Source organism: Nerophis ophidion, linkage group LG24, assembly GCF_033978795.1.
Source record: "Nerophis ophidion isolate RoL-2023_Sa linkage group LG24, RoL_Noph_v1.0, whole genome shotgun sequence".
In the NCBI taxonomy this organism is placed as follows: Eukaryota; Metazoa; Chordata; class Actinopteri; order Syngnathiformes; family Syngnathidae; genus Nerophis; species Nerophis ophidion.
In genome coordinates, this window is record NC_084634.1 from 21,598,336 (window position 1) to 21,610,689 (window position 12,354).

The following is a 12,354-nucleotide window of genomic DNA, read 5'->3' on the forward strand; positions in this document are numbered from 1 at the left end:
TGGGCCGGATTTTGGACGCTGGCGGGCCGCGTTTGGCCTGCGTGCCTTAGTTTGGAGACCAATTTCAAAAATTGTCCCCAGCCAGGTATTTTTTTCTTTGGAGTTTATAGAGAGTAAATACAGCAGAAAATTGGCCTTATAAACAAAGGGAGAGAGTTTAGAGGGGAAAAACATGCATTTTACACCCCCACCCCCCCCCCCCTCCCAACTCTGCCTCTGGAGGTCCGATCATCACATGGTTTTCATTGTATACAGGGGGGGTAAGGATGAGTCACTAGGGTGAGTTTCATGTCTCTATGAGGTTCCTAGCCAGACATAGATAGGGGGTGCATTTTCAGGCAGCTGTACTAAAGGTGCTGCCTGAACAAGCACCCCGGCCCCTAACTCCGCCTGTGGAGGTCTGATCATCACATGGTTTTCAATGTATACAGGGGGGGTAAGGATGAGTAACCAGGGTGAGTTTCATATCTCTACGAGCTTCCTAGCCAGAGATAGATGGGGCGTGCATTTTCCGGCAGGTGGGCTGAAGGTGCTGCCTGAAAAAGCCCCCCCCCCCCCCCCCCCCCTCTAAATCCGCCTGTGGAGGTCTGATCATCACATGGTTTTAACTGTATACAGGGGGGTAAGGATGAGTCACCAGGGTGAATGTCATGTCTCTATGAGGTTCCTAGCCAGAGATAGATAGATTTTCAGGCAGCTGGAATCAACTCTTCACTGAAAATGCACCCCACCATAACTCCATCTCTGGTACTTTGGGTACTTTTGGTAAAGTAATTTGTGAACGTTCAATTTGAAACTTCTTAAAACCAAATCAATGATAGATATCAGATGCATTCAATTATAAATGCATTCATCCATCCACCCATGAGCCTCTTAAAGTTAAAGAAAATGTCATATTTTTTAAATACGAGTATTGGATCACGTCGAGTGAAGCAGCAAACATTCGTTCTCCTTGATGTCTCTAAAAAAGTACATATAGAGGCTTACGTTGGTGTATATATTCTTTACAGTAAGCTGTCAAGGTAGACAATACATTTTCGGGACGGCAAATATTCCAATATTAAATGGTTATTGTTTTCGCCTTATCTGAATGCGGCGAAATCATTAAAGGCTCACAATTAATCCACCCTCTAATATATCCAGAGTAAAGAAAATTTGGATTATTTCACCTTGTTATGTACTAAAGTTATGCCGAAAGAGGCGATTTCAGCCACTTGAATGACGGCGAAATCATTAAAGACAATTGAATGACGGTGAAAGCATTAAAGAATCACAATTAATCCATCCATTAATATATCCAAAGTAAGGAAGACTTGGATTATTTCACCTTGGTATGTACTTTTTTATGCCAAAAGAGGCAATTCCAGCCACTTGAATGACGGCGAAATCATTATAGACAATTGAATGACGGCGAAAACATTAAAGGCTCACAATTTTTAATCCATCCACAAGTAAAGACAACTTGGATTATTTCACATTGTTATGTACCTTTTTATGTCGAAAGAGGCGATTTTAGCCGAGTTTAGCTACTTTTCGAGACGGGTGACGCAACCGAGTGACGTAAGCGCGCTCCCGCCAGGGGGTGCATTTTACGGCAGGGGTGCATAATTCGGCACAACACCTGTTGTGCTTGGGTTTACCTAGCTGTCTGCACTGTAAAAAAAAATATATGTATTTTTTTTATGGTTAATTTACTCAAAATTTCTACTGTAATTTTTCTATTTTTTTAAATAGGTTATAAAACTGGAGAATTGAAGACATTATCTATAGATAAACAAACCGCCTGTTATTTTAAGTAATATGCCAGTAATGACAAACTATGGTTATTTCTATCTTTTTTACAGAAAAATACCATATTAATAAAACATATCCTTTTCTGTTTCCTCAAATTACTTTCAAATTCATGTAAAATTACAGTAATTAACTTTCATTTAACATGTAGCTTGTTACATAAATGTATATGTCCATACTAACAATATAACAGTTGTATATGTAATTTTAAGGAAAATCTTATTTTTTTAATATTTATGTGTATTTTTATAATCAAGTTGAAAAATACTTGTGGTCTGTTGTATAAAGGTATATGCTCGTACTAACAATTTGACAATTTTCTCTGTAAAATAACACATGTACCTGCACTCCGCACTGCACCCCGCACCCACCAAACCCCGCCCACCTCAACCGACACACGGAGAGGGGCGGTGATGTGGGGTGGTGGCGGGGGTGTAGCACGGAAGAGTAGCGCTGCTTGGCATTCTGGGTATTTGTTCTTTTGTGTTTATTTTGTGTTACGGTGAAGATGTTCTCCCAAAATGTGTTTGTCATTCTTTTTTGATGTGGGTTCACAATATGGCGCATTATTTTAACAGTCTTAAATTTGTTTGTACTGCCACCGTCAGTGTGATTTCCATGGCTGTTGATAAAGTATGTGTTTCAGCGCAAATTTTCAACCAAATGACTTTAACTTGTAGAGTTGTAATTTCGGCCTTCTACTAATCTGAGAGTTAGCCTATACGACGTTAAATCTATGAAACCGATAAGGGGAATAGTCAAAGCTACGTTTCACCCGAAATTACACGTCGGATCCCATTCTTGTGATCCATTTTCTTGAGAGGGTGGCAAGACCTCTCTCGAGGACATTGACAAACATATTGCCAGGTCTGTATGGCCATTCAAAGAAAGTAAATCGACTTTTCACGTACTTCAGATCTTGAATGACCCATAGGTGATTCAAGTTTAAGACCCATGATCTTAATAATCCATGAATTATCTGTATAATAATGGTATTTTCTGTGGGGATGCCAGCATTGTTGGTTGGTCTTAGTAAATTCGGAAAAACTCTGAAGAAAAAAGGTATTTATCTGCAGAACTGTTTGCATCATCACTTTATTAAAGGTGCTTGATCTTAACGATTTAGTAAAAATCTGTAAAAATTGTGATATTTTTCCACAAAATGTTTAATGAAAATTTCTGTAAATATGTTTTTGATCATTATTTGGTTTACAGTGTCTTACTTTAATTTTATGGTTTTCGTTTGGCAGCCATAGCTGCCAGTAGATTACCGTTTTTTACATAATTATTTTTTAAAGTGTAAACATAATCCCCATATTGACTGGGCAACAACTACTATAATTAACTGGGGTATTTTTTGTCATTCTCATTATCCGCAGTCCGCATCCCCTTGCACAGGGTCCTCGCGTGTTGTCACCGAGGAAGTCATAGATTTGTCAGTCATGCCCCTTGCTTACCATGACCTTAAGGAGGTTTTTAGCAAAGACCGAGCCCGGTCGTTACCTCCACACCGGCCCCACGATTGCAGTATTGAGCTACTCCCACGTGCTACATTCCCTTCATCCCTTTAATATTTTGCGACACGAACGACTTGCACTAGAGGACTATATCACTACCTCGCTCGCGTCTGGTATTATCTGTCCTTCCAACTCCCCTCTCGCCGCAGGTTTCTTTTTTGTGGAAAAGAAGGATAAAACACTTCGCCCCTGCATCGATTATCGTGCCCTCTATAATATTACTGTTAAAAATAAATATCCGCTCCCACTTCTCGACCCTACTTTCAACCCGCTGCACACTGCTAGACATTTCACCAAATTGGACCTCCGCAATGCTTATCACTTAGTCCGTATACAGCAAGGAGATGAATGGAAAACGGCATTCAACACACCGTTAGGACATTTTGAATACCTGGTCATGCCTTTCGGCCTCACCCACGCTCCTGCCGTTTCTCAGGGCCTAATAAATGATGTCCTACGTTGCATGCTTGACCGTTTCGTTGTAGTTTATTTAGACGATATCCTCATTTTCTCACCTACCCCCTGAACTACACGTTCAGCACATAACGCTTAGTTCTTCAGCGCCTTATCGAAAATCGTCTATATGTCAAAGCTGAGAAATGTGTTTTTCATTCCGAGTCTGTTCCTTTTTTGGGTTTTATTGTCGAGAAGGGTCAACTCCGAGCAGATCCGGAAAAGGTCCAAGTCGTGCTTGATTGGCCCACACCCGTTTCTAGAAAGCACCTCCAAAGGTTCCTGGGTTTCGCAAATTCTATCGTCGCTTTATCCGTAATTTTAGTCTAGTAGCGGGAACCATTAACACGACTAACGTCAATTAAGCGTCCCTTTTTGTGGACCTCTGAGACTCAATCTGCTTTTGTGAAACTCAAGTCTTTGTTCACCTCGACCCCTGTTCTTGTCCATCCTAACATGTCCTCTCAATTTTTTGTCAAGGTTGACGTGTCTGACTCCGGCGTGGGGGCTGTTCTCTCCCAGCGCTCCTCATCCGACCAGAGGCTGCACCGCTGTGCCTTCTTCTCACGCCACCTGACGCCTACAGAACGCAATTATGACATTGGCAATAGAGAGCTACTCGCCGTAGCGTTGGCACTAATGGAGGCACTGGCTGGAGGTCTCGGAGACCCCGTTGGTGGTGTTCACTGACCACAAGAATCTGGCCTATATTCCTGCTCAATGGCACAATCCAAGACAAGCAAGGTGGGCGTTGTTCTTAACAAGATTTAATTCACCATGACTTTCCGCCCCGGGTCCCAGAACGGAAAACCTGACACCCTGTCAAGGATGTACTCCTGCCTCGAGGAAGAAGTCAAGATCGAGACGATCATCCCTCCATCACGGGTATTGGGAGCGCTTCAGTGGTAATGTTTTTATTTCCCTGCCTTCTCTTTTGGTTGTGATTTGTCTCCTCAGTTCGTTATCCTCCAGCGAGGGGCTGACACTAGAAACACCTGCAACCATTTTCCACTGAGGAGTATATAAGCTCGTCATCCACTACTGGTCCTTGTCGGTTCATTTTTGTCCCTGCATCTCCTACGTGCATGTGCCAGCTTCGCTCCGTCAGACCGGTATGTTACATTCCTCACTCGTGTATTTCCTAACCTTATGTTTTTTTTTCTAGCCTACCTGAGGCAGTAGAGACTTTTTTACTGCGCACTTTTGCGTCCCGGCTTTCCCACTGCCAACCTCTGTGGAACCGGCCTTAGTTAGTTTACATGGTGTGCCTTATCTGCCCCATCACTTTTCGTTGCACTTTTTGGACTGATTAAATATATTCACTTTTGTTATTCAAACTTTCCTCCCGTCTCTGCATCCCGGGTGGGTAGGTCATAGGTAGGTAGGTAGGTCTTTATTGTCATTACAACAAGTACAATGAAACTTTCTTTTCAGCACAAACCTGTTCAAGACTAGACAAACAAACAGTGTACAGGGTTACAGAACAAGAACGCTGATGGGTCGCCATAAGGCGCCCCGTAAAAGATGGGAAAAAGGTAAACGCTGGGGAAGGATGAGTAAAAAAAATACAATCCAGACTGGGCTCCTAAGGGGGCCCAGTTCCAAGTGAGAAAAAACCTCCATAGCAAAGCACATATACATATTACAACATACATCTCGAGATATCTAGCAACAGAGGGAAGGTAGTTATACGTCATGGTGGTAGGCCGCATGTCTCAGGCGCTGACCATCCATTCATCACCCCTACAGGATTAGCGTTGAGGGTGTCGGATTGGGGGACAGGAGGGTGTATGTGTGGCGTATACATTTTTTGTGGATGTTTGTGTGTATAAGCTCATAGTGTGTCTCTGTTCCGCGGCCTTGATGTATTTGCCGTCGCTAGTCCAAAGTCCACAACAATAGGTGTGTGTCCATGAGAGACAAGAAGGGAGTTTGTTGTGTCTTCCTGTAGTGATCTTTGGGAGAGGCTCGAAGCTAGGCAAAAAATCCAAATTAAAATGATTTGTATGCGAGTGAAAATAAAAATTGGCTTTTCACTCTAAAATTGTCTATGACTGGTCCTCAAAAACTATGGGGTGGACATCCATCCATCCATTTCCTACCGCTTATTCCCTTTTGGGGTTGCGGGGGGTGTTGGCGCCTATGTCAGCTACAATCGGGCGGAAGGAGGGGTACACCCTGGACAAGTTGGCAACTCATCGTTGGCCAACACAGATAGACAGACAACATTCACACTCACATTCACACACTAGGGCCAATTTAGTGTTGCCAATCAACTTATCCCCAGTCCGATGTAATCCACAGTTCTTCCCGCATCCTCCAATCATTTGTGGCAGCTTTGAGGTACTTTGAAGACTGCCAGCAACTTCCAATTTGTTGACAAACCAGAGCAACGCTTACTCCAATCAACAGATGTCCTGTTGTCATAATTCCGAATAGGTGGATATCTTCACGTTGTCGACAGAAAAGGGTCGCCAGGCACGCGGCCCTCCTTCTTCTCCCAAGAGTCCGTCGTGTGTCCATCTTCTCCCAAGAGTCCGTCGTGTGTCCAGCAACAACCGCTTCGTCACAACAGTGGGTTCCCCCAAACCCAAGATCTTGTCAATTTTGTTGAGGCCAGTTAAATAGTTCCAATGTTTAGATTTGGAGAGCAGTGCAAAAAGAGGCAACAAGAATGTTAAGACAAGACAAAACAAAATACTTGGTGAATTCTAGCTGTAAATATACTCCTCCCCTCTTAACCACACTCCCCCCCCCCCCCATCCCCCCACCCTCCACCTCCCAAAATCGGAGATCTCAAGGTTGGCAAGTATGCCGGTGTTGTGCCGTAGAATGCACCCCTTGAGGGGAGCGCGCTTACGTCACTTGTCTCGAAAAATATATCAACCAGCTGGAGTTGTGGCTATAGTAAGTTAATTGTAAACTCGGCTGTAATTACCGAAGTGGCTGAAATCGCCTCTTTCGGCATAAAAAAGTACATAACAAGGTGAAATAATCCAAGTTTCCCTTACCAGTGGACGGATTCAAAATGTTGAGCCTTTAAGTATTTTGCCGTCATTCAGGCTATTCAGATAAGGCGAAAACAATAACCATTTAATATTGAAATATTTGCTGTCCCAAAAATGTAGTATTGTCCACCTTTTGAAGGCAACATATCACCACGGGTGTTTTTCCATTGCTAAGTATTAATCCGCGGTCACACTTAATAGATTGCTTTCAGATCCTGAGGAAAATCGATACTTTGGCAAATGTCCAAAGTGGTTTCAAGATAGCATTATCAAAACATAATTAAAACGCTCTTTTACACATTTTTAAGTATTGTTTTTTCTCTCCCTTGGATTCAAACATCGGCCCAGTGTTGTTTTCACCTTTTTAATTTAATAGTGGAAATGGATCCTTCGCTGTATGGAGCTATTATCGACTATAAAACAAAAGGTATTGATTCAGCGGCCATCTCCAAAGTAGAAAAAAATGAAATTCGCCGAAAGGCCGCAAGACATTGTTGAAGGTGAGTGGCATTTTCAGAAACTTTTATATTCAAGAGATTTCAAGAAATCATTTTAAATCCAAGGGTCAAATGGCACAGGCCTTCGTAGCGTCCCAGAAAGTGTTCAGTACAGACCTGTCGACTAAAAATTACTCACACATTTTGCTTATTAAAGGCCTACTAAAATGAGATTTTCTTATTTAAACGGGGATAGCAGGTCTATTCTATGTGTCATACTTGATCATTTCGCGATATTGCCATATTTTTGCTGAAAGGATTTAGTAGAGAACATCAACGATAAAGTTCGCAACTTTTGGTCGCTAATAAAAAAGCCTTGCCTGTACTGGAAGTAGCAGACGATGTACGCGTCACGTCACGGGTTGTGGAGCTCCTCACATCCTCAGATTGTTTACAATCATGGCCACCAGCAGCTATAGCTATTTGGACCGAGAAAGTGACGATTCCCCCATTAATTTGAGCGAGGATGCAAGATTTGTGGATGAGGAAAGTGAGAGTGAAGGACAAGAAGAAAAAAAAGAAAAAAAAAGATGAGGGCAGTGGGAGCGATTCAGATGTTATTAGACACATTTACTAGGATAATTCTGGAAAATCCCTTATCTGCTTACTGTGTTACTAGTGTTTTAGTGAGATTATATGGTCTTACCTGTACAACCTGAAAGTCGGAGGGGTGTGGCCACGGGTGTGGTGACCGCCAGTGTCTCCGGTGGGAGGAGGCAAGAGAGTCCGCAGCTGCAGGAGGATGCAAGCTCTCCACTCATGTCTACGGTAAGAGCCGACTTATTACTACCATTTTCTCACCGAAACCTGCCGGTTGACATGTGGTAGGGAACCATGTTCACTTGACCGCTCTGTTCCATAGTAAAGCTTCACCGTCATCTTTCCGGAATGTAAGCAAGGAAACACCGGCTGTGTTTGTGTTGCTAAAGACGGCCGCAATACACCGCTTCCCACCTACATCTTTGTTCTTTGAGGTCTCCGTTATTAATTGAACAAATTGCAAAAGATTCAGCAACACAGATGTCCAGAATACTGTGTAATTATGCGATGAAAGCAGACGACTTATAGCTGGGATCGGTGCTTGACCAAAATGTCCGCTACAATCCGTGACATCACGCGCACGCGTCATCATACGCGACATCATACCGCGACGTTTTCAGCAGGATAATTTGCGCGAAATTTAAAATTGCAATTTAGTAAACTAAACCGGCTGTATTGGCATGTGTTGCAATGTTAAGATTTCCTCATTGATATATAAACTATCAGACTGCGTGGTCGGTAGTAGTGGGTTTCAGTAGGCCTTTAATTTCTACTGTTAATCGGAAAAGACAGTCCTAAATTAGATAACTTAATGTCAAATCAGTCTCCAGAATGTATTTTTCTCTCTGGGTGCTTCCTAAGGTGGAACGATTTGGACGACAGATAAACCTATTCCCAAAATGCATAAAAAAATTATGCACATGTCATATTGGCCTACTCTTAGCTATGCAACTATGCAGACTCCCCAAGTATTATCCAAGACATTTATTAAACTACTTAGAGCGATATATGTTGGCGTAGAGAGTTTTTCTGACAAGTTTGGCATCTGATCGCATGTTCTTTCTGACATGTGCTTTTGTTATTCCCCTGGTAATGTGAAAAAAACATATACAATACATTTGCAGATACAGAACTTTCCACACTCTGACAATAATGGTGTTAAATAATTGTGTTATCAATCATTTTTAAAGATGTTATGTTTACTTAACTTCCCTATCATTCAGATTCTAACATGTAAATATTTCTCGGTAAATGATGACGTGTTTTAAATGAGGTTTGCCACTATCATTTTTAAACCATAAAATATATTGATGGCACACATTAAATCAAATAATCAGGACAGCCTAATACAATTACATATTGCTGGAGTTTATTTAAATTTTAGCAAGAAATTTGAAGAAATTCGAGAGTGAATATTGATGCATACTCTTTTTCGGAACAGATGATCTCAGCAAGGTCTGTCACGATAACCCTCAATGGGTACGTTTTCACTGTGCAACACAGTCAGGCTGTGAAATAGCAGGGCGTAGATAACACAATTATTGTAGTAAAATGGAAAATGTATTTTGGTGACAATGCATAATGCGTATGAGTTCAAACAGTGTACCTTCAGTTTTAATGTGTTTGTCTACAAATTGGTTGAATGATAAAGAGCTAAAAAAAATAAATAAAAAATTGTAATAAGCCCTACAAATGTTAGTGAGACCAACAAATATGGAACAGTTTACTGAAGAACTCTTCCATGACCTGGAAAAAGGTCTCAGTCCATTTCATGTGTAGTATGAGCAAGTGGATTCTGTGGCTGTGAAGTCTCGATATGGAGCTGTAACAGTGATAATGATGTATTATTTATATCCGGAATTTTTATACATTTAATGGCCCAACTTATCTGCCTCCTCCTCACCTTAGATCTGCTGTGACATCTGTGAGAGGTGGTTTTACCAGAGTGTGTCCTGAGGCCAGATGTGGATGGGGATTACCTGTGCACTGCATGTTTATGATGAGGGATGGGGGGGTTGGAAGTATTGCACTGTATTTATGTTATGACCTTCTGCCAAATATAGAATAATATTTCTGTTTATAGATGTATAGTTTCTTATAAGGAGTTACATTTTATTACAAAAAGGTGTTCTATTTTGATTGTCTTTGTGTTCACTTTATTTGACGTTTGACTTTGAATAATGTATATATAAATTATTTAACTATGTGTGGATTTTGTTATTTGTTTGTATTAAAAGAAATTGCTTAATACCTTGTTTGATAAGAAATTATATTTCTTCTCCTCTAAACTGAAAAAAACTATTTAATTACAAGACCGGTTTCAGATTTTATTATCGTAATACCGATGTATTTATGATGTTTGGTGTGACAGGGACTGTATATCTCTATTGTGAGGTATACTTTGTTAGAGAAGTCCCATGTACCAAGAGCTTGGGACACTTTACATACCAAGAAAAACATAGGGGGTGCATTCTCAGGCAGGTGGAATCAACGTCCTGCCCGAAAATGCACCCCCACCATAACTCCACTTCTGGTGGTCAGATCATCACATGGTTTTCACTGTATACAGGGGGGATAAGGATGAGTAACCAGGGTGAGTGTCTTGTCTCTATGACATTCCTTGCCAGAGATAGATGGGGAGTGCATTCTCAGGCAGGTGGAATCAACGTCTTGCCTGAAAATGCACCCCCACCATAACTCCACCTCTGGTACTTCGGGTACTTTTGGTAACGTTTTTTTGTGAATGTACAATTTGAAACTTCTTAAAACCAAATCCATGGTAGATATCAGATGCATGTATTTATTTATTCATCCATCCACCCATGAGCTTCTTAAAGTTAAAGAAAATGTCATATTTTTAAAATACGAGTATTGGATCACGACAACACGTCGAATGAAGCAGCAAACATTCGTTCTCCTTGATGTTTCTAAAAAAGTACATATAGAGGCTTATTTTGGTGTATATGTTCTTTACAGTAAGCTGTCCAGGTAGACAATACTACATTTTCGGGACACCATATATTCCAATCTTCATCCATCCATTTTCTACCGCTTATTCCCTTTGGGATGGCAGGGGGCGCTGGTGCCTATCTCAGCTACAATCGGGCGGAAGGCGTCGTACACCCTGGACATTTCCCCACCTCATCACAGGGCCAACACAGACAGACAGACAATATTCACACTCACACCAGGGGATGAACAAGGGGATGGGTCAAATGCAGAGGACAAATTTCGCCACACCTAGTGTGTGTGTGACAATCATTGGTACATTAACTTTAACTTAACATTCACACACTGGGGCCCATGGTTATTGTTTTCGCCTTATCTGAATAGACGGAATGACGACGAAATCATTAAAGTCTCACAATTTTGAATCCATCCACAAGTAAGGAAAACTTGGATTATTTCACCTTTGTATGTACTTTTTTATGCCGAAAGAGGCGATTTCAGCCACTTCGGTCATTACAGTCGAGTTTACAAGTAGCTTACTATAGCCACAACTCCAGCTGGTTGATATACTTTTCAAGACAAGTGACGTAAGCGCATTCTACGGCACAACACCTGAGACTGGCGAGGAGAGTGGGCGCACCCAATACTTCGACGCGGGACTACAGCAGAGGCAGGGTTTGCGTGTAAGTGTGACGTCAGCCCGGATAGCGTCTTTTGTGCTTTTAAATGATTTTATCCTTGTGGCCTGCCTCCGTTTTAATTCTGTGTCCAAGAGGACGCCGTGGCAGTGGGCGGATCCAAGACACTGACCCACTACACCTGTCGTGACTGTACCCTCCAATAAAACTGAACAAGCATAATCATCTTCCCTTATTTTGGACGGCTGCTCTCACTACATTGGGTTTTTAATATTTATATTTGTTTTAAGCAACATTTTAATTAGATTTTAATCAGAATCAGAATCAGAATCAGACATACTTTATTAACCCCCGAGGGGAAATAAAAATTTTCAGCACAATCCCATTCAAGGTCAGACAAACATTACAGGGAGACAGAACAGGATCGCTGACGGGTCTGCCAACTTCCGGCGCCCCTTACAAAAACGGTGAGATACAGGTAAACAAGTGGGGGGGAATGGGAGAAAAACAAAGATTAAAATAAAATAAAAATATCGGTCTAAGCCTGGGCCCCTGGAGAGGGGGTCCAGACTTAGGCCAGGGGGGGAAAAAACAACTCATAGCCATAGTACACATGCCTCTTCATGTGTGTAAGAGGGAAACATCAAAAATCAAAGAACACAAAGGACATTAAAGACACTAAAGGGGAACATTATCAACAGACCTATGTAAGCGTCAATCTATACCTTGATGTTGCAGAAAAAAGACCATATATTTTTTAAACTGATTTCCGAACTCTAAATGGGTGAATTTTGGCGAATTGAACGCCTTTCTGTTTTGCCTCTCTGAGCGACAACGTCAGAATGTGACGTCACATCAGTACTCAACGCCATTTTTCACTACACATCAGACGCATCGAGTCAAATCAGCTCTGTTATTTTCCGTTTTTTAGACTGTTTTCCGATACCTTGGAGACATAATG

General features: G+C 41.6%; 1 long non-coding RNA gene across 1 annotated transcript; it reads left to right on the forward strand.

Annotated features, from left to right (window-relative positions):
* The first annotated feature begins 2,237 nt into the window (after positions 1–2,237).
* LOC133541977 (uncharacterized) lies at positions 2,238–6,507 on the forward strand. The gene is made up of 3 exons (XR_009804024.1): positions 2,238–2,424; positions 4,242–4,646; positions 4,719–6,507. It is a non-coding gene; the product is annotated as an uncharacterized LOC133541977 (long non-coding RNA).
* Positions 6,508–12,354: the final 5,847 nt, after the last annotated feature.